This window comes from Uranotaenia lowii, chromosome 1, assembly GCF_029784155.1.
Source record: "Uranotaenia lowii strain MFRU-FL chromosome 1, ASM2978415v1, whole genome shotgun sequence".
Lineage (NCBI taxonomy): Eukaryota > Metazoa > Arthropoda > Insecta > Diptera > Culicidae > Uranotaenia > Uranotaenia lowii.
This window is the reverse complement of record NC_073691.1, coordinates 150775905-150782538: the sequence shown is the minus strand read 5'-3', so window position 1 is coordinate 150782538 and position 6634 is coordinate 150775905.

The following is a 6634-nucleotide window of genomic DNA, read 5'->3' as shown; positions in this document are numbered from 1 at the left end:
TTGGTTTGTATACCTACCAATTACCCGGAGATGACCGAGGTTGCGTATCGGTGTGAAATAAAAATAATATCTTCACGTGTAATCCAGCACGGTGGATTTGCCGTTTTCGGTCAACCATTCTTTCGATGGGCAGCTGGGCAGGAGGATGGATGGCTGGAAGGGTTAAAGGGGGTCTTAATAGCTGATTTATTTCATTAATTTCGAATTAATTTGTGGGTCGCATATATTTTATTTCATACTTGATTGAAAGCCGTTTGCAGGTGGCCTATCGAACAATATTGTGATAAACATTGACAGGTTTGTTCAATTATCAGAGGTTGGTGGTTTAAGCCGATGTACCAACAACATTAAAAACATTTTTTCTCTGACCAATGAAAACATTATTCATTCTTTACCCGAGAATGGGATGCAATCAAAATTATAAGTTTTGTTTCAAAACATAGATTGATCAATCAAAAACGCTCACCGAAGAAGATAGTATACCGGAATCTGAACTTTTCTTATAGAGTAACGGACTAATTTTGGATCACCTTATCACCTTATAAAGCTACTAATTATGAAAAACTTTAACAAATATAGTTGAAGCCTAAGTTCTCAATACGTTTCACTTTATTGCTCAATTGATTAGTTGCTTTATAATAAAGATAAACTAGGTGGTCCAAAATAAGTCTACTGGTCAAAACTAAGTCGATTACCTTACCGTGGTTGAATTAAAGGAAATCTTTCGATTGCTAGATTCAGTAGAATTATTCAACCATGTAGGCTCACAACACATATTAGAGTGAACACATTAACAACTCAAAAATACTAAATATGTAGAATTTGGGCCAAAGGTTTTCCAAACGAGTTTAGCAGTCTGCCTACAGAGTCTGCTCATAAGTTTTGATGAAAAAAAATTGTGTTAAGAAACTCCCGGGTTTAGATTTGCTCGGATATTGCCCGGTTTCCCAAATATCCCAATATATTTTTTTTTAAACAGTTCTAAGAATTAGTGACAACTCACGGCTAAGAATGGAAGAGTTATGTAAAAGAATACAAAAATTAAAACGTTGCTCAAATAGCACCTCTTTATAACCATTGTGAGGAAGTAGATCCTGATTTCATGTTTTAAATAGTTCCTAAAAACTATTAATGGTGAAAAGTTGCCTTGAAACATTCTGAAATTTAATTTAACTGTGGAAATTAGAAACAAAGCTCACTTACAATTGAAAACATGCGAATCGAGCTTTCAGAAAGGTTTACAATGTAAACTGTAATCTTTACAGTAGTAAATATAATAAAAAGTTATCTTAATTATTCTCGAATGTACTGTTTTACGGAGTGTTTTCCATGAACAAGTGTGTTTTTAAAATCAATTCCTAGATGGCAGATGCACTAGCAAGGTAGTTTATGTATATCAGGGACACTAGTTGGATTGGAAATGGTCGGTAAATTTCTTCGAGGCTGACTTTATTTCGTTTGTCTTTTTAAAGTTTGCTGCACCAAGTAAGATATCGTTGGTCGTTTTAATTTTTCTTTTATTGCCGCCTGTTGAGCGAGAAGTTTCGAGAGATTTTGGAGGACTGAAATAATATTTTTTGTCTTCACAAAATGAACAGCTTTTTCAAGCAAACTTCCAATTTCACTATGAGTAATCACCTAAATTCTTAGTAATTCTCCTTTTGTAGCGACTGTAGTTAGTTTCGAATAGGCTCGAAGTAGATTGCCTGATTCGTTTAGCCATCTTTTGAATTTTTGTGATCCCCTTCCGCAGAATTTCGATTATGATTGACACTCAACCAATTCAAAATGGTATTTACAAAATTTTCAGTATTTATTATCTTCCAATTTTGCCTGAGATACTCAATCATGTCGACAGTGACGTAGGCATTGTTGATATTTCGGTCTGACCTGCACCACCTTGGTGGCATCCCTTGGCATCAGTATGGGATGTGGCTAAGATACTAAGTATCTTTTCGACCAACGTTATGCGTGCCAAATAGAGAATTGGACTTCAGACCCTTCGAAAGCAGAAGCAGCCAAAAAGAGTTGCAAATAGGCTGAATATAGCTGAAAGTATGGCCTAAAGTGGTAAAAATGGTCGGAGAAAGCATTGTACAGAAGCAGATGCCTAGCAAACATTGTTGTAGGTATATTTCTCAACCGTATAACAAGGTTCATTCATATTGCAAAATGTTCGCATAAAACTTAAGAAAACAGCATTTACCTATCAAAGTGGAGGCAATATACATTCCATATTTTTAAATTCTGTCTAGAGTTTTAAAAACTATACAAATTGGATGATATTCCACACTTTTAGGCAATTCGGCGAGCCGGTGAGGACGCCTGTAGACAGTGGTGAGAGCGGAGACCTCTTCGCTCGAGTCCATAATCAGGCAGTCGAAGAACTCCTAAGCTCCCCGGAGCTTCAGGACCCTAAGACTCCTGCTGAGCTAGCGGTGGCTAAGACGGGAATGCAGAACCTTGTGGATTGTGTTAGAAAGAAGTCTAACATCCACAAGGAGGTCCGGGAAAAACTCGCCAACGTAATGGCGATGTTCGTTAAGGCGAACCGAGCCTGCTCACCGCACCGGAGTGCCGGAAGAATGCACGTGAAGACGTGGTGACCCCTCTGCGGGCGGATACCATTCGACCAAAGAAGGTCAGCGTCTGCGTGCAGACGGATGGCGAAGAGGAGTTTGTCGGGAACGGTATGCGAAAAAGAGGGTCTCCTGGACAGTCAAGACCAGGAGCCCTGAAAAAACGTGCCCGGGATCCTAAAATCCGGCAGGATCCGGGCGAAAAGGATGTTAAAAGGGAAAGGCCAAGTTTTCAAAGCGCCAACTGGGGGGCAAAGCGGTTGGGGAAAAAGGCCACGAAGGACAAAGCCAAACCCAAGTCCAAGCCCAAACCCAACCGGGTCAGGGATAAGGGGGAGGCGTTGGAGGTGAAGGCACCTACGCCGATGATGGGCCTAGATGGAGATAATTCTCGAACTCCGACGTGGCTCAACGGTGAAAAGCGCGGAGCACAGTGCCCTTACCCAGGAGATAATCGGTGAGGCTGCGGGAAACCGAGGTTACCGTTAGTGTTAAAAACATAGACGAAAAAGCCACGGATGTGCAAGGTCGAAACGGACTAGATTTCGATCAGGATGGGGGATGGGCCTCCCAAATCCGGGACACAGGTGGCGTTTGTGAAACTTCCGGTTGTGGCAGCAAACGCAGCACTCAAGTGTGGGCGGCTAAAGGTGGGGTGGTCTATCTTCCATAAAGTCATCCCCCAGCAACCGGAAAGGATATTCCGTTGTGTGGAATATGGGCACAAATCATTCGTTTGCATTGGGCACCGATAGGAGTGGCTTGTGTTCGCGATGCAGTGAAGCCGGCAAAAGACGCAAAGTATCTCCACTGCGGTGGAGGACACAGGGCTGGCAACCCTAAGTGCCCCGCCTTTCAAAAGGCAACGGTTGCACCTTCACAGGGATAGAAGCGGTTCAACTCAACCTCAACCACTGCCACTCAGCACATCAGCTGTTGCGGCAGATGGCATTTGAGGAAAAGTTGGATGTAGTGTTAGTGGCAGACCCGCATCGCAGGACCTCGGATGACAGTAATTGGGTAAGCCAAACTGGCCGCGATATGGGTTACAGAAAGATACCTCATACAGGAGGTGGTGTCTGCTGGAGAGGAAGGCTTCGTGATAGCCAAGGTCAATGGGATCTTCGTCCGTAGCTGCTATGCCCCCCTGAGGTGGTCTCTGAAGAGGTTCGGCGTCATGATGGACATAATCGTCGAAAGTCTCACGGGTAGGAGCCCCGTTGCCATAGGCGGGGACTTCAACGCGTGGGCCGTAGAATGGGGTAGTCGTCTTACAAACCCCAGGGGACAGCTTCTACTAGAAGCCCTAGCAAGGCTGAACGTAGACCTGGGGAATGTAGGCAATGCAAGGACCTACCACAGGAATGGGAGCGAGTCCATCATTGACGTCACCTTCAGCAGTCCAGGCTGCATCACTTTTCGATTCGTTAACGTGTGGGCACAAGTACGTGGGCAGGCAGAAGAGGTACGACAATAGGAGCACGCCTCTGGAAGACAACCCAATACGGCCGGTACTCGTACGCGTATGTGACGCTGCTATAAAGAGGAGGGCCAAGCTGAAAGACTCTCGACAATCCGTCTACTGGTGGACGACGGCAATCACGGACCTGTGTACTAGCTGCCTATGGGCTAGGCGATATATGCTGAGAGCGAGGTCTCCGTCACCGAGAGCGGAGCGAAGAGTGCCTTACGCAAGTGCAAGGTCTGCCCTCTGCAAGCCAACGACAATCCCTGGTTCGACTCTTACAGGATTATCATGGCCAAGACGCGGAGCGGAGGTGCGCCTCAGGAATCGTGTCAGAACAAACTGCGAGAGTTCGTCAATGAGATGTTCCCACAGCACGAGGAAGTGACATGGCCGAGGGTCCCATACGACTGGGATACGAGCGAAGAGGAGTGGATTTCGCTGGAGGAACTACGCGACATCGCAAGGTCCCTTCAGCTGAACAGAGCTCCGGGTCCGGATGGCATCCCTTATGTGGCAGTGAAGGCTGCGCTCATGGAACATCCGGAAATGTTCCGGTCTTCACTGCAACAGTACGTGGATGAGGGTCTTGCCAGAAGTGTGGAATGGCAGCGATTGGTGCTCTTGCAAAAACCGGACAAGCTATCAGGGACGATTGCGTGCGATCAAGTACCTGGCGGTGATAATCGACGACCGGCTGAGCTTTACGGCCCACGTCGACTACGCCTGTAATAGAGCGGTCATGGCAACATCAGCCCTCTCACGGGTCACGTCGAATAACTGGGAGATCCACTGCAGCAGAAGGAGGGTCCTGGCGAGTGTGACCTCGTCCATTTTGCGATACGGAGCGGAAACCTGGAAGGCAGCTTTGAGCAGGCAGTGAAACCTGCAAAAGCTGTGCAGCGGCTGATAAACCTGCAAGTAATCAGCGCATACCGGACGTTATCCTCGGTAGCGGCTGATGTTGTGGCGGGAGTCATGCCCATCTCGGTCTTGCTCTCTGCTACGAGCACAGGCACATGCCCGACGTGAGGAAACATGCCAGGGAGGCCTCGCTGTCCTACTGGCAGCACCAGTGGGACAGCTCGGAACGTGGCCGGTGGGCCCATCGCTTGATCCCTAACATCGGATCCTGGATGGACTAGAGACATGGAGAGGTGGATTTCTGCATGACACTGTTCTTGACTGGACTTCTCCGCAATCGAACTCGTAGGAGGAAAAGTATGGGGGAAGAGCTGTTGGGTACGTCGCGAACGTTGTGTAGGATACCTCCACCGCCGCAGACTACCCGAGTAGAACGCGCTCCTTACGAGGGAAGCTAAGGGGATAAGACTCAACCTTTTTCTCAGTGGAACTCGTAGGGGGAAGAGTATTTATGCCGCGAAATACTCTCGGGTAGGGTGACTTCACGTCGTCAGCGGGTGAGTCACTCGAGTCGGTGTAGGATGACGTCTTTGCCGGGAATCATCCGAGTAGTTTTTCGTAAAGCCCCGGATTTGTGCTGTGACAGGCGCGTGTCCAGGATAAGCTGCTCTCGATTCGGCACACGGACGGGCAAAGTGGAGAGAGCCTTGAGCCAAACCAAGCGGAGCCAAGATCTCGAGTCGTTAGAGGAGAGGTCATTGGTCTCTTGCAGTGGTCTCGAACAGAGGCGGAGCGCACGATAATCGTGCAAACCAAGCGAGACTCGAGCTACGAGTAAAGGCCGGACCTAGAGTCGTCAGAGGTGAGGTCCTTAGTCTTGAATCGTAACAAGAGGCAGGGAATATATGCTGGAGTTTTGACTTGAAATTGAGTTAGCCGATAAGCGCTTCAAAGCGGACTTGGTCTCCCATCTCAGCCTTCGATACACGTCCGGAGGGGAATTATGACCAGAGGCCCCAGGTGGTCTTTATGGCGTAGGGGTACTTAGTATCATGAGTAGATCAATTGCACCCATGGATTCAGAGTAGCATACTGGAAGGACGCGGTGGTTCGCCATGCCTTGGAATGCAATCCGTAAAAAGGAATAATAGATCCTACTATCCTACCTTATTCTTAAACCCTGAAAGTAAGCACAAGCACGCAAGTTATGCTTTCAATTCATGCAAACCGTTGCCAGTGACAATATTTGCTGCTTCTCTCGTTGAACAATTCTTTCAATCTGGTTGCACTGCTACTCGCAGAGAAAACAGGTTGTTTTCTCACTTGAATCTCGCGCGGGAGAACAAATTTGCAAACATGGCGGACCATTTTTACGATCGTTTACTTATTTGGTAGAAATTGCAATTCGCATTTACATTATTAATGACTTGATCGATCATTTCTTATGGGATTTTATGTTTGCGGGGCGAGTAAGAGAGTGAGCAAGAGAACTTGCCTACCCTACAAAAATTGATGTTAAATAATTATAAACTAAAAGAAAACAGTTGTTTGCAGTTTGTTTGAAAATACAATGTTTGGAGAAAAAAATTATTTTTTTTATTTAAGAAGAATGTGTACACAGAAAATTTTTTGACTATTACGTGTCACTGAAAACTGCAACCTTTAAAATAAATCACCTGTAATTAACAAAACCTGTAATTTTAAATTATTTTCCTTGAAAGTTAAC